The sequence below is a fragment of the Leucoraja erinacea genome, chromosome 1 (assembly GCF_028641065.1).
Source record: "Leucoraja erinacea ecotype New England chromosome 1, Leri_hhj_1, whole genome shotgun sequence".
Classification (NCBI taxonomy): Eukaryota; Metazoa; Chordata; class Chondrichthyes; order Rajiformes; family Rajidae; genus Leucoraja; species Leucoraja erinaceus.
Window position 1 is genome coordinate 142,622,525 of NC_073377.1, and position 15,673 is coordinate 142,638,197.

Sequence of the window (15,673 nt, forward strand, 5' to 3'; positions counted from 1 at the left end):
TGCGGGTCTGCGGAGCGGAGCGGGCGGCGCCGACATTAACATCGGGAGCCTGGGAGCTCCAACCCGGTGCGTCCTTGTCGGCTTCGGAAGCCGACAATCCCCTGCTAGGAAGCGGCCGTTCCAGGTGGCCCAGCCGCTGTGAGGACTCTCCCGACGCCGGGGAAAGACCACCGGGCTAGAACGGCCAGGAACATCGGGCCTCCGTTGAGGCAACAGCAGTGGCCTTAATAGGCCTGACTTTTGAGAGAACTGGGGTTGGGGACTGGAATTTTGTGCCTTCCCCCACAGTGGTAACCACTGTGGGGGGACGATTTTTCTGTGTGTAAGGTACTTTGTTAGTCTGTGTCCAAGATGGCTGTCGGAAGAGAGAGTGGACGCTAGCGCGCTTTAGCTGCCGCTGCTCTCTCTTCACATTGTGTTTTTTTTTTGATTTTTTGATTTTATGTCTTTGTAGCAATTTCTATCTTTAATTTGTGTATTGATGATGTCCTTATTATTTATTTTTCTCCGACTATATGTTTTTTTTTCTCTTCTGTTTAATCTTTGTAAGGTGACCTTGAGATTTGAAAGGCGCCCGAAAATAAAATTTATTATTATTATTATTATTATTCTTTCTTCATTACATTTTGGATGAGAAATTACTGAAATAAACACAAAGCAAAGACAAGATATTTTAGACTTTGGATATTTGTTTTGAAAATTGCTCATTGACCTAAAACATTAAGTTTGTCTTTCTCTCTCCACAGTAGCTGCCCGACCCATTGAGGATTTCAGAATGTTATAACCAGCATTTAAGATCATTGCTTTTCCATTCTCCAATGGGCTCATAGGTAAGTGTGCTGAACAATGCACATATACAGTGTAAGTTACCTGGTTCACAGTCACAGAGACCGAGATCCCTGCCGCGAGCCAGCTCTTTGGTGCTCAGAATGTTAACCCCAGTTCTCCTATCATGAACACGATAATAACTAGTTCTCAACACAGAAAAAAACATTCCAAGGAGCTTCACAAGAACATTATCATACAAACCTTGATGCCAATTCATCAGGAAGTAACTCAGTGGATCAAGCAACGTCTCTGGAGAACTGAAGAAGGGTCCCAATCTAAAACATCACATATTCATGTCCTCCAGAGATGCTGCCTGACCTGCGGAGTTACTAGAGCACTTTGTGTTCTACACAAGATTCCAGCATCTGCAGTTCCATGTGTCTCCACTTTATATCTATATTCTGGTTATTGTTCACTTTATGAAGGAAAATCAATCATCTCTATTTAATTCTTCGAGGCCCCTTATATACACTTCAATTCATTCTTTCTACGGATTCCTCTCTTTTCTCAAAGTATGATTCATCAGTCCCACCAACATTGTTGTAAGTCCTTTGTATCCTCTAGGATGGTACATCTTTCCTGTAGTATATGTGTCAAAGAGTGTTTTATATGATTCTACTATCGGGGAGCTTCAGGTTTTTTGGCGTTAATATTAGAAATTATATGTCATGGACCAACCACATTGACACAACAGCCAAGAAGGCACAGCTAAGACTCTCCTTCCTTCAGAGACTGAGAAAACTTGGCATGTCCAGTGACTCTTACAAACCTCTACAGATGTATCATAGAAACCTTACATTACATCTTGGTTTGGGAACAGCTCGGCCCAAGGCGCAAAAAATTGCAGAGAGTTATAGATGTAGCCCAATCCATCACACAGCCCAGACTTCCCATCATTGACAACAACTGCCCTTCACACTGCCTCAGAGAAGCAGCCAACATAATCAAAAACATCCCATCCTGGTCATTCTTTCTTCTCCCTGCTCCTGTCGGCAGAAGGTACAGAAGTTTGAAAGTGCACAGCACCAGACTCAGGAACAGCTTCATTCCCTCTGTTACCAGGTTTCTAAGCAGTCCTATCATGAACTAGGGTACAGTCCAATTTACCTCTACCCAATTGAGGATATTGGACTTTGTCGATGGAACTGATATACTACAATATGTTATAATGCTGAGAACTATATTGGAGTTATAGAGTCATACAATGTGAAAACAGGCCCTTCGGCTCAACTTGCCCACACCGACCAACATGTCCAATCTACACTAGTCCCATCTGCGTGTGTTTGGCCCATGTCCCTCCAAACCTGTTCTATCCATGTACCTGTCTAATTGTTTTCTTTAAATGCTGCAATAATCTCTGCCTCAACTATCTCCTCTGTCAGCTTGTTCCATACACCCACCACCCTTTGTGTGAAAAAGGTACCCCTCACATTCTTAGTAAATCTTTCCTCCTTCACTTTAAACCTATGTCCTCTGGTTCTCGATTCCCCTGCTCTGGGCAAGGGACTCTGTGTGTCTACCTCTATTCCTCTAATGATTTTAGGTTAGATTAGATTAGATTTGTTTATTGTCATTCAGACCTTTCGGTCTGAACGAAATTTTGTTTCCCTGCAGTCATACATATAATTTAAAAAAATAACAAAAACACACAATCAACACAAATTTAACATCCACCACAGTGAGTTCACTAAACACCTCCTCACTGTGGTGGAAGGCAAAATCTTAAAGTCTCTGTCTCTTCCCTCTTTGATCTCCCTCTGCGCCGAGGCGACGGTTCAAACTCCGCGGGTGGTCGCTGCAGCCGCCACAGCTCCGAGGCCGAGTCGGGTCTCCGCTACCGCTGCTGCCGCTGCTGCTGTCGCTGCTGCTGCCGCTGCTGCTGCCGCTGCTACAGCTCAGATGCCGCCAGCTCCACCATTAGGCCTCGGCGCAGACGGAAACGGGGAATACGACCGAAGAAAAAGTCGCATCCCCCGAAGGAAGAGACCAAAGCATGTTTCTCCCACCCCACCCTCACACGTACACAACTTAATAAAACAAAATCAACTAAAACATGACAAGGAACAAAAAGAAAATTTAAAAAAAAACAAAAAAAAAAACAGACGGACTGCAGGTGGGCCGCAGCTGTTAAGCCAGCGCCGCCATCTTGAATTGGCGCCAGCGCCATTTTATACACCTTTCTAAGATCACCTCTAAGATCACATCCTGCACTCTAAGGAATAGAGACCCAGCCTACTTAACCTCTCTCTATAATTCAGACACTCGAGTCTTGGCAACACCCTCGTAAATCTTCTCTGTACCCTTTCCAACTTGACAACATCTTTCCTGTAACATGGTGCCCAAAACTGAACACAATACTCTAAAGGTGGTCTCACCAACATCTTATTTCAGTGAAACATGACCTCCCAACTTCAATACTCAATACTCCAACTGATGGAGGCCAATGTGCCAAAAGCCTTTTTGACCACCTTTCTACATTTGACGCCACCTTTAAGGAACCATGTACATGCACTCCTAGATCGCCTCTGCTCTACAGCACTTCCCAGAGCCCTGTCACTCACTGTGTAGTTCCTGCCCATGTTAGTGATCCCAAAATCCAACACCTCACATTTCTTTGTATTAAATTCCTTCAACCATTCCTCAGACCACCTGGCCTATCCATCAAAATACCTGCTGCAACTTTTGACATCAATCTTCACTATCTGCAATAGTGAAATCAAATTTCACTGTACCTTAATTGGTGCATATGACAATGAACACGAACTTAAACTCGAACTTGATATGCAGGCAGAGGACATTGGCATCTTTTACTTTTAGCATCATGTGTGGCCCAGGTATTGTGGGCCCAAAGGTCTGTTCCTGTGTTGTACTGTTTTATATTTTATCTGCAAGATGTGGTAGGACTGTAGAATTTTGACCTATTCCATTAATTATGCGTTTGCTTAGCTTGATCAATTACAAACTGTTTCTGCTTTTGAGCCTGTGTGTGTTTTGCTCTTGTAAGAATTTGCAATTGACACCTTGTCATTGTTTAGGTGTCACCTGGCGCTGCTTCCAGTAGGCCCTTCTGCACTCTTTATTTAACGTGGATTAATCCTCTGGGCAAATGCCCAGGGAATCTAAATCCCGTCGTCTACCATCTCATGAATTTGTCTCAAGAAATTTGAATTTGATTGATGCTTTGATGAAGTAACTAAGTTTGACAAAGGCAAGGCAATAGACGTAGGCTATGATGGACTTCAGCAAGGCCTTTGATGATGTTTCTTGGCAGGCTGCTCTGGGAAGTTAATCAAATGCATCCAGAATTGGCCTAATGAAAGGAAACGGGGATTGTGGAAGGTTGTTTTTCGGACATAATAAATCTCGGAAATTAAGGATTGCAGACCTGAAACACTTAAGAAAGAACAGCAGATGCTGCAGGTGCCAAAGGACTCGCGCTGCATCTCCAAAGTCTAAATAAATTGGTTACAGCAGAAAATTCTTAAATTAATGTTGGGTAGGGAATTGAATTTAAAATATGGCATCACTCACCAATTAATAAATGTAAAGTTTTTCATCAAAATATCCTCTATTCAAATGCCTCAGTCTGAAGAAGGGTCTCGACCCGAAACATCGCCTATTCCTTTGCTCCATAGATGTTGCCTCCGCCGCTGAGTTTCTACAGCAACTTTGTCTACCTTCGATTTTTCCAGCATTTGCAGTTCCTTCTTGAACAGATGTTCATTGCAATTAATTTCTGACTGGTTGTTAATTTTCTTAACCACGTCAGACCTGAACCATTGACTGTTTTCTCTTTCTACAGATGTTTCTGTTTCCACAGATGAGATACTACTGTCTGGTAGGCATATTTCATATCTCTATCCAATTGGAGAGCTTAGGTGCCATCGCCCTATTCAGTAGGATTGTTCTAAATGATATAATGTGTATCCATCCTCTCCTCCATCATTTTAGAATTGATCAAGACTGGCCCAACAGGCAATGATTATCCCATTGCACTGGACTCTGTTGACAGAGTAGGACTCTTGGAACATGCAGGGCGGCATGGTGGCATAGTGGTGGAGCTGCTGCTTTACAGCGCCAGAGGCCCGGGTTCTATCCTGACTCTGGGTGCCGTCTGCATGGAGTTTGTATGCTCTCCCTGTGACCGCATGGGCTTTCTTCAGATGCTTCGGTTTCCTCTCACATTCCAAAGGTCTGTAGGTTAATTGGCTTTAGTAAAATTGTAAATTGTCTCTGATGCGTAGGTTAGTGTACAGCGCAGACACAGTGGGCCAAAGGGCTCACGCTGCATCTCCAAAGTTTAAATAAATTGGTCACAGCAGAAAATTCTTAAATGAATGTTGGGTAGGGAATTGAATCTAAAATATGGCATCACTCCCCACTTAATAAATTTGATGCTTTTCATCAAAATATCCTCTATTCAAATTTACAAAGATGTACAGCAATGTATTAAAAAAAATCACAAAATTCATTATATAATCCAGTTTATGGCAGACATTGTACATAATACTCCAGGGCAACTCAATCCACAATAAACATATATCTATATAATTAAAAGTTTCATCTTGACCACTTCCTGCCTGTGCTGTATATTGATTTTAGAAAAAACGCTACCCTGTGTCGCTGTGATTTTTGGCCATCTTACTCACAGTCCTCCTCTGCTGAGCCAACCTCGAGGATTTTACCCATCGATGAAAAATAAAAAAGTTATTGGTGTTTAAAAAAATCTTGAGATCAGCTGATTGCTCTCGCCTGTCAATCATCGTGACGCCCCTTCCTGGGGAGGCAGGACTATAAAATCCTGGATACCTGGACGTGAGTCAGTAACTCTACAAGATCGCGAGGGAGAGGCCACGACTGTCATTCTAAGCTGTGAATCAACAGAATTATGAATCTGCAACAAATGATTTGTTCGCCCTTAGACAATGCAATGAGTTGTTTGGCCTGCCCTGTGCTTGAGACTGGAATGCAAAATGGAAATGAAATGACAATGCCATAAGTTTGGCCTGACCTGTGCTTGAGACTGCAATGCAAAATGGGAATGAAATGACAATGCCATGACCTGCCCTGCTTGAGACTGCAATGCAAAATGGAAATGAAATGACAATGCCATGAGTCAGTCACTCAGGCCTGGTGGGCTGGCAGCTCAGAAACTGCCAGAAATTCTTCCCAAAACAGGTGAGAAACAGTGAGAGAGAAGGGGGAGAGGGCGAAGAATCAATTTTAGACATTTTTCATCTTCTTCTGCAGATCACAGCAATGAAGGAGGAAAGTCTATCCTGGCCTCGTTCTCACTGGGAGCCAATGAAGGGAGAGAGAAAATATTTGGGTGAGGTTTAATATTTGCAGGGGGAATACTTACTGATTCCTGGGCTTGTACAGGCCTGAAGGGCCGAAGGGGCTCTTTATAAAAAAGGTTCTGAGAGTATCTCAGTGAAAGGCACTTTCTCTGGACGTTTCCTGGCCTGGCACGGGCCTTTTGGGCTAAAATGCTTATCTTGGGCTAATACGGGCATTTTTGGGAAAAGGGTCTGGTTTCTCGGCTAATAGGGGCCTTGTGGGCCAAATTTTGTGGTTTCAGGCAAGCCAAACAACTCATTTCATTTAATTTCCATTTCATTTCAAGCACAGAGTAGGCCAAACAGCTCATTACCTTTTCATTTCACTTCCATTGTCCTGTGCTTGAAACTGCAATGGCCATTGCAGTTTCAAGCACAGTGCAGGCCAAACAGCTGATTGCATTTTCATTTCATTTCCATTGTCATTGCAGTTTCAAGCACAGGGCAGGCCAAACAGCTGATTGCATTTTCATTTCACTTCCATTGCCATTGCAGTTTCAAGCACAGGGCAGGCCAAGCCAAACAGCTCATTGCATTTTCATTTCATTTTCATTGCCATTGCAGTTTGAAGCACAGGGCAGGCCAAGCCAAACAGATTGCATTTTCAATTCATTTCCATTGCCATTGCAATTTCAAACACAGGGCCAAGCCAAACAGCTCATTTCATTTTCATTAAGGGCTAACAAATCATTTATTGCAGGCATTGCAGACTCACAATTCAGTAGATTAACAGCCTAGAATGAGAGTCGTGACCTCTCCCTCGCGATCTTGCAGAGATTATATATATAATCACAGTATCACCACAGGTTTTTTTTTCTGCAGATTGAAGGCCCTTGGTGCAATTGTGCAAGAGGTTAAAATTGTGGCCTTTGCTATGTTATTTTTGTGGCAGCTGAACTTAGTTCAAGTACATCCCTCAGAACATATTCTTGGATCTTGGAGTGTGCTAGTCTGCAACATTCAGTCATGGACTGCTCTATGCAATGGAAAAACAGCAACCTGCTGGTTGACTGAAGACCAGCTTTCATCGAGTTATCCTCTGATTTATGATGGTGTGTGTCCTGGGAACCGCCTAAAGGGCTGAGTCCTGTATTGCACAACATCTTGGGATGGATCCAAGAGAAACCACTGCATTTTTTCCAGATCCTCTTTGTTCTCAGATTTTGCAGAAGGAGATGAGTTATGCTCTCATTCTCACCGCAGCTGCCTCAGGGGAACCATGCGGACGTCCTGAAACTTTAGAATTGTTAATGAGTGTATAGCTATGTGGGGAATTGTAGGCCTGCCAACATGAGTGCAAATTCTGAGGCAATGCAACTTCACACTTCCTTTACCAAAAAGTTACCCTATGTTTTCTGAACTGTATCATGGGATGCACTTGATAGCAGCCAAGGTGTTCTGATGTGTCCTACCAAACTTATTTCCACATACCTCAACTCCATCCTATTCCCCCTGGTTAAATCCCTCCCTACCTATGTCCAAGACACCTCACACGCTCTTCGTTGACTCCACGACTTCCATTTTCAAGGCCCCCATTCCCACATCTTCACCATGGATGTCCAGTCACTCTACACCTCCCTCCCCCACCAGGAAGATCTCAAAGCCCTCCGTTTCTTCCTCGACCGGAGAACCAACCAATCCCCATCTACTGATACTCTCCTCTGCCTAGCGGAGCTGGTCCTTACCCTTAATAATGTTTCATTTGACTCCTCCCATTTCCTCCAAATACAAGGCGTAGCTATGGGCACACGCATGGGCCCCAGCGATGCCTGCCTCTTTGTAGGGTACGTCGAACAATCCTTGTTCGAGACGTACCGTGGCCCTATCCCCGAACTCTACCTCCGCTACATCGACGACTGCATTGCTGCTACCTCCTGCACCCACACACAACTCACTGAGTTCATCCGCTTCACCACTAACTTCCATCCGGCACTCAAATACACCTGGAACATTTCCGACACTTTCCTACCATTTCTTGACCTCACTATCTCCATCGCAGGTGATAGACTCCTGACCGACATCCACTATAAACCCGACTCGCATGGCTATCTGGACTACACTTCTTCCTACCCTGCTTCCTGTAAGGACTCCATCCCCTACTCCCAATTTCTCCGTCTACGCCGCATCTGCATCCAGGATGAGGTGTTCCACACCAGGGCATCAGAGATGTCCTCATTCTTCAGGGAACGGGGGTTCCCCTCTTCCACCATAGATGAGGCTCGCACCAGGGCCTCTTCTATACCACATGACTCTACTGTCACTCCCCATCCCCCCCACTCATAACAAGGGCAGAGTCCCCTTTGTCCTCACCTTCCACCCTACCAGCCGTCACGTATAACAAATAATCCTCCGTCATTTTCACCACCTCCAACGTGACCCCACCACTTGCCACATCTTCCCATCTCCTCCCCTGTCTGCTTTCTGCAGAGACCGCTCCCTCCATAACTCCCTGGTCAATTTGTCCCTTCCCACCCGAACCACCCCCTCCCGGGCACTTTCCCTTGCAACCGCAAGAAATGCTACACTTGTCGCTTTACCTCCCCCCTTAACTCCATTCAAGGACCCAAGCAGTCTTTCCAGGTGCGACAGAGGTTCACCTGCACCTCCTCCAACCTCATGTATTGCATCCGCTGCTCTAGATGTCAGCTGCTCTACATCGGTGAGACGAAGAGTAGGCTTGGCGATCGCTTCGCCGAACACCTCCACTCGGTTCGCAATAACCAACCTGATCTCCCAGTGGCTCAACACTTCAACTCCCCCTCCCATTCCAAATTCGACCTTTCTGTCCTAGGCCTCCTCCATGGCCAGAGTGAGGACCACCGTAAATTGGAGGAGCAGCACCTCATATTTTGCTTGGGCAGTCTGCACCCCAGTGGTATGAACATTGACTTCTCTACTTTCAGGTAGGCCTTACTTTCTCCTCCCTTTCTCAGCTCTCCCTCAGCCCATTGGCTCCACCTCTTCATTTCTTCTTCCCTCCCCTCCAACCCTCACATCAGTCTGAAGAAAGGTTTTGAAGCCTATTCACTTCACTCCATAGATGCTGCCTCTCTTTTGAATGTTGGGATGTTACTGAGTTTCTCCAGCATTTTTGTCTACCTTCGATTTTCCAGCATCTGCAGTTCCTTCTTAAACAATGTCCTGATGTTGTGTTGTGCAGTGGATAAATATTTTTGCAGCAAGCTACGTTTCAAGTTACGTGCATCCTGTTCAATTGGACATAAAATCAACTTGAATGTGACATTAATTATATTAATATTATATGTATGGAACGAGGCCTGCAGGCACCCACTCAATTGCATCATGACCACTTGTCTGATGACAGCTTGGGGCGTTTCAGATTAACATAACCTGACGAATAACAAATAAATGTTACTGGGATCAAATCTCAATCTTTTCAAACATGGGGCGGCACGCTAGTGCAATGGTCGTGTTGCTGCCTCACAGCGCCAGAGACTCGGGTTCGATCCTGACTACGGATGCTTGTCTGTATGAAGTTTGTATGTTCTCCCCGTGAACTGCGTGGGTTTTCTCCGGGATGCTCCTGTTTCCTCACACACTGCAAAGACGTACAGGTTTGTAGATTAATTGGCTTGGTATAATTGTAAATTGATATAGAAGATGGCCGGACACGAGGAAGAAGAAGAAATGTAAATTGTCCCGAGTGTGCGTAGGAAGGCGTTTGCGTGCGGGGATCGCTGGTTGCCAAAAATTGCAGCAGGATCTTGACGTTGGGCAGATTTGCCGAGGAATGGTTAATGGAGTTTAATACAGATGAGTGCGAGGTGTTGCATTCTGGGAAGTCAAACCAGGACAGGACCTACACAGTGAATGGCAGGGATCCGAGGAGTGTTGTGGAGCAGAGGGATCTAGGAGTGCAGGTACATGGTTCCTTAAAAGTGGTGTCACAGGTAGATAAGGTAGTCAAGAATGCTTTAAGCACATCAGTCAGAGTATTGAGTATAGAAATTGTGACCTTATGTTACAGTTATACAAACCATTGCTAAGGCCACATTTGGCGTATTGTGTTCAGTTGTACACACCCTTTTATAGGAAATATCTTGTTAAGCTGGAAAGGGTGCAGAGAAGATTTACAAGGATATTGCCTGGACTCGAGAGCCTGAGATAAAGGGAGAGTTTGAGCGAGCTAGGACTTTATTCCTTGTAGCACAGAATGATGAGGGGTGATGAGGGATGGGAAGAAGAAAGGAAAAGGTGGCCACAGTGGGCTGAGGGGGAGCTGAGAAGGGGAGGAGAAAGCAGGGACTGCCTGAAATCACCACTAACTTCCATCCGGCACTCAAATACACCTGGACCATTTCCGACATTACCCTACCAATTCTTGACCTTACTATCTCTATAGCAGGTGATAGACTACTGACCGACATCCACTATAAATCCACTGACCAACATGGCTATCTAGACTACACTTCTTCCCACCCTGCTTCCTGTAGGGACTCCATCCCCTACTCCCAATTCCTCCGTCTACGCCGCATCTGCACCCAGGATGAGGTGTTCCACACCAGGGCATCGGAGATGTCCTCATTCTTCACGGAACGGGGGTACCCCTTTTCTACTATAGATGAGGCTCTCACCAGGGTCTCTTCTATACCCCGTGACTCTGCTCTCACTCCCCATCCCCCCACTCGTAACAAGGGCAGAGTCCCCCTTGTCCTCACCTTCCACCCTACCAGCCGTCACATACAACAAATAATCCTCTGACATTTTCGCCACCTCCAAAAGGATCCCACAGGATCCCACCACTCGCCACATCTTCCCATCTCCTCCCCTGTCTGCGTTCTGCAGAGACTACTCCCTCCGCAACTCCCTGGTCAATTCGGCCTTTCCCACCCGCACCACCCCCCTCTCCGGGCATTTTCCCTTGCAACCGCAGGAAATGCTACACTTGTTGCTTTAACTCCCCCCTTGACTCCATTCAAGGATCCAAGCAGTATTTCCAGTTGTGACAGAGGTTCACCTGCACCTCTTCCAACCTCATCTATCGCATCCGCTGCTCTTGGTGTCAGCTGCTCTATATCGGTGAGACCAAGCATAGGCTTGGCAATCGCTTCGCCCAACACCTCCGCTCTCCCTGTGGCTCAGCACTTCAACCCCTCCCACTCGGAATCTGACCTTTTCTGTCCAGGGCCTCCTCCATGGCCAGAGTGAGGCCCACCGTAAATTGGAGGAGCAGCGCCTCATATTTCACTTGGGCAATTTGCACACCAACGGTATGAACATTGACTTCTCTAATTTCAGGTAGTCCCTGCTTTCTCCTCTCCTTCTCAGCTCTCCCTCAGCCCACTGTCTCCACCTCTTCCTTTCATCTTCCTGCCCCCCCCCCCCCCCCCCCCCCCCCACCTTCACATCAGTCTGAAGAAGGGTCTCAGCCCGAAACGTTGCCTATTTCCTTCGCTCCACAGATGTTGCCTCACTCGCTGAGTTACTCCAGCATTTTTGTCCACCTGCCAGAGATGATAGTTGAGGCAGGTACTATCACAACATTCAAAAGACATTTGGACAGGTACATGGATGGGATAGGTTTAGAAGGATATGGGACAAAATGAAGGCGGGTAGGACTCGTGCAGGGGCATGTTTCACTGTGTGGGCGAGTTGGGTTGAATGGCCAGTTTCCACGCTGTATGACTGTGACTTTAAATACCTTAATTGGCTTGTCTTTCAAATTTGCAAGTAGGTATTTTATTGCTGAAAAGAAATGCAGTCTTATGACCCATATTGCACACGAATCTTGCTTAAGGCCCGGGGCAAAATGTAAAAGCAGGCAAACAAGTTTGTTCACTGGAACAATCTGCTTTTCAAAAAAAATCTTGAAGCAGCAATGAACATTATTCGGAAAGTTTCTTTGATGCAACTTTTGCTCCATTTTATTTTTTAATATTGTGCTCTTTGAACTCTAATCTAGACGCTTAAGGACAAGTACCAGATGGAGCTGCCTTTCACAAACCTTGAAGTGGCTTTCATCTTGTTGGCATTTGTGATATTCTCGCTCTTTACTTTAATGTCAATCTACACTGACCCAAAGGCGGAAGTGACAGGTACATATGTTCAGTGTTATACATTAAGCACTTGAGCGGGCGTATGTTAATATTGCAGAGACTGGGAGCTGAATTTTTGTATTGGTTAGAAACAAGGAAGTGCAGTTGATGGTTTACGAAAAAAAGACATAAAGATCCGGAGTAACTCAGCGTGCCAGGCAGCATCTCTGGAGAGCTGGGATTGGTGACGTTAGGGTCTGGACCCTTCTTCAGACCGATTGTGGTGGGGGGGGGGAGGGGAGGGAAAGAAAGATAGAAGAGAAGACAGGCAGGACAAAGGCCAGTAAAAGGTGGACACAGGTGAAGAGTGTTTTCGGCAGGTAGATAGCTGGACAAAGACCAGGTGCGAGATAAAAAGGATTGGAGAATTGTGAAGGTGGAGGGAGGAATCTAGATGGAAGGGGAAGGCGAGGGGAGAGATAGGTGATAATTCGGTCAGGCACGGTCAGAGAGGAAGAAAGGGATGGGGGGGGGGAGAGGTGGGGGGGGGGTGGTAGGGGGGAAGAAGGTGTGGGGGGGGGGGGGGGATGGTTGGTAGTAACCTAAGATGTAAGATTTCTTTGTTCATGCCATTGGATTGTAAGCTACCCAAGCAGAATATGGGGTGCTGTTCCTCCAGTTTGCATGTGGCCTCACTCTGACAATGGAGGAAGCCCATGGCAGACAGGTCAGTGTATGAGATGTTAAAATAGTTAGCAATCGGGAGATCCAGTTTGTCTCCGAGTGCTCGTGTTCGGCAACGGGGTCGCCAAGTCTGATCTTCTCTCACTGATGTTCGGGGATCACATCGGGAATACCGGATGCAGTTGATGAGATTAGAGGAGGTGCACGTGAACTTGTGCCCCACCTAGACGACTGCTGGGTTCCTTGGATGTCGGTGAGGGAGGAGGTGTAGGTACAGGTGTTACATCTCCTGCGGTTGCAGAGGAAAGTGCTTGGGGAGAGAGGTGGTTTGGGTGGGAAGGGATGAGTGAATCAAGGAGTTGCAGAGGGAGCAGTCTCTGTGGAAGTTTTTTTCCCCTCTGACCTTAACCCTGTGCCCTCTAATTTTAGATTCTCCTGTCCTGAAAAAATTCAGACTGTCTATCCTATCTATGGCCCTCATAATTTTGTAAACCCCATCTTCTCCTTCTTGCGTATGGCGTGCCCAGCCTGAAGTTGTAGGACAACTTGTTCTATTTAATCTTATTTGATTGTGCACGCCGGGTTGATTGAATTCGTTGAAACAGGGCGGACCACGTGAAGGTTGCAATCTCCCACCCCTGTAAACCTCATTATTTTGTAAAACTAAAGAGAGCGTTCAGCCTCCTAAATTCCAATGAGAATAAACCCAGCCTACCTAAGGCGTCCTTATTTCATTAGAACTAGGAAACAACTCCCTCAGATCTTAACCCAAAAAGGAGGTAAAGTACAATCAAAAAAACCAATAGGCATATCGCTGAGATTGATGTTTTCTCTCAAGAGCATGTACAAAGGGGAGGATATAAACAATAGACAATATGTGCAGGAGTTGGCCATTCAGCCCTTCGAGCCAGCATCGCCATTCAATGGGATTATGGCTGACCATCCCCAATCAGTACCCCGTTCCTGTCTTCTCCCCATATCCCCTGACTCCACTATTTTGAAGAGCCCTATCTAGCTCTCTCTTGAAAGCATCCAGAGAACCTGCCTCCACTGGCATCTGAGGCAGAGAATTCCACAGACTCACAACTCTGTGAGAAAAAGTGTTTCCTCGTCTCCGTTCTAAATGGTTTACTCCTTATTCTTAAACTGGGGCCCCTGGTTCTGGACTCCCCCAACATTGGGAACATGTTTCCTGCCTCTAGCGTGTCCAAACCTTTAACAATCTTACATGTTTCAATGAGATACCCTCTCATCCTTCTAAACTCCAGAGTGTACAAGCCCAGCTGCTCCATTCTCTCAGCATATGACAGTCCTGCCATCCCAGGAATTAACCTTGTGAACCTACGCTGCACTCCCTCAATAACAAGAATGTCCTTCCTCAAATTGATGTTGATGTGATGTTTCAATGCAAAGAACTTTAGTAACATCTGTATGGAGGCACTTCAAATAGACACACAGATGCTGGAGTAATTCAGTGGGACAGGCAGCATCGCTGGAGAGAAGGAATGGGCGACGTTTCGGGTCGAGACCCTCAAGGCATTTAATTCTGATTTGAGGCATGGTAGGATCACAGGAAGGATTTTTTTTTTTTTTACAAATCTCTGCTTCCTGCTTAGACCTTTACTCATTGTAAATTGTTCATCTTTTTCCCATTCTAATATCCTGTGTCCATATTTTAGAATGGGAAAACAACCAGTATAAAAGTCAGAATAAAATTATACCACCAATCCAGGGGCAGTACACCTCCAAATTGCCTCTCACAGCTTCTCATTACATGCCCCCACCAAACTCCACTACAGCAGTTCCCAGCCTTGGAGTCATCACAACTGCATTCAATGTTGCAAAGATAAAAAGTGGGGTTGCAAAGATGTTTGATGTTATATTAGTTTTTTTTCCACATTCATTTGACTGGGCAACTGCTTTTACTACCAGCAGCTAAAGTTTAATTTTATTTATTAACAGTATAAAATTGTACGAAATTATTGATCACATGCTACCTGCATATCAACTACATTATTTCTGTGTTGCTGAATATTTCCATACTTTAAATAGTCATGCTAAAGAAATGTTTGAGAAATACTGCTCTATTAAATGGACATTCAAATATACAACTAATTTTTTTTCAGCTTTCTGCATTTGATGGTCATTTCCCTTATGACTGACAAGTATTTGCTTCACTCAGGGGTTATGGGGAGAAGGCAGGAGAATGGGGTTAGGCGGGAGAGATAGATCAGCCATGATTGAATGGACTTGATGGGCCAAATGGCCTAACTCTAGTCCCGCCTTTCTCTCAACCAAGTCTCTGTAATAGTTACAACATTGTAATTCCATGTACTAATCCAGGCCCTAAGTTCATCTGATGGGGTCTGATGAAGGGTCTCGACCCAAAACGTCACCTATTCCTTTTCTGCAGAGATGCTACCTGACCCGCCGAGTTACTCCAGCATTTTGTGTCTATCCCAAATTCATCTGCCTTGCTTGTAATATTCATTGGATTGGAAGGAAACACATCAGCCTACCATCCACACTGTGCTCATGAACCTGGCCCTGTCTGTTCTTCCTTTGAGACTTATTTGACCTAACCGCTACCGTTTCTCAATTCACCCACTTGCTGAGCTACTACTCTGAGATCCATTCCAGGATGCCCAATCTCTGAGTGACTTTCATAACTACAGTATGTTTTTTTTAATCAATATAGAGCCTGAGAGTATTGATAATGAGATAACAGCAACAGCACAGCCATTGCCTGTCAAGGATACATGAATAAATACTCCTTCAATGAAGATGGCTTTTGTATGGCATTTTTGCAGCACATATGATGCTTGA

At 45.4% G+C, this 15,673-nt stretch overlaps 1 long non-coding RNA gene across 4 annotated transcripts in view; it reads left to right on the forward strand.

Annotated features, from left to right (window-relative positions):
- Positions 1-15,673, forward strand: part of LOC129702863 (uncharacterized) — a 41,066-nt gene that overhangs the window by 11,384 nt on the left and 14,009 nt on the right. The window contains exons 2-4 of one of the 4 annotated variants that reach the window (XR_008724461.1): positions 747-830; positions 4,631-4,666; positions 12,091-12,212. This is a non-coding gene — a long non-coding RNA (uncharacterized LOC129702863). Of the gene's footprint in view, positions 1-746; positions 831-4,630; positions 4,667-12,090; positions 12,213-15,673 lie in introns of those variants that run through there. The other 3 variants (XR_008724462.1, XR_008724460.1, XR_008724459.1) reach the window with 3 other exon arrangements.